We start from the raw sequence: 935 nt of genomic DNA, 5'->3' as shown, positions 1-935 counted from the left end.
CCACTAAGCATTTCGTCCAACGTGCTAACGATTCTACCGGCTCGTCGCCTTGTTCATAGTAATAATAAAACATTTTTTTTAAGGCGGCGTGCTGGCAGAAACATTAGCACGCCAGGATAAATTCTTAGCGGTATTTCGTCTGTCTTACGTTCTGAGTTCAAATCCCGTCGAGGTCGACTTTGCCTTTCATCCTTTCGGGGTCGATAAATTAAGCACCAGTTATGCACTGGGGTCGATGTATTTGGGATTCAGAACGTAAAGACGGATGAAATGTCACTAAGTCAATTATATTTCCCAGCTAATAGACATTCATACTGAATCTTCTCCTAGATTCCATGACTTCTTTCTGATATCATCATCATTTACATTCCTAGTTGATGAAAATAATCAAAATATGCAACTTGGACTTACTGATCTTCATCTAAAATTCAGCTCCAATCTTGAATATTTCTGTTTTTCTATGTGAGGAAAATTTTGCAACATATTGCTACAACGTATCTTGCTTTCTTTGGCTCGATTAAGATTTCCGACTAAGCATTTTCAACAACCAACTATGCTAAATCAAGGTTAACCGACGAGCATGTAATATGTCTGGTATGTCTGCTGTCTTGTCAGAGATAGTAATGCTGACTGTTGCAACTTCTAATGTAATCTTTGCTATTCATGATCATGGAAGCTCAGGATAGTCCTTGCCGAATCGCATGTAATACGTACACAATTCACAGTTACACAGTGCTTTGACATTTAGAAAATCTTAAAAATATAATCCCAAACACGCACGCATATACTTGTAAATTGATATATACAAACACATACACGCATAGGCATCTGTATCTTTCTGTCTAACTGTTTTCATATGTACACACACATGCGCACACGCTGCATAATTAGGAAACGAATATATATATATATATATATATATATATATATATATA

This window comes from Octopus bimaculoides, chromosome 5 (assembly GCF_001194135.2).
Source record: "Octopus bimaculoides isolate UCB-OBI-ISO-001 chromosome 5, ASM119413v2, whole genome shotgun sequence".
Taxonomy (NCBI): Eukaryota; Metazoa; Mollusca; class Cephalopoda; order Octopoda; family Octopodidae; genus Octopus; species Octopus bimaculoides.
Note: the sequence above shows the minus strand (reverse complement) of the source record.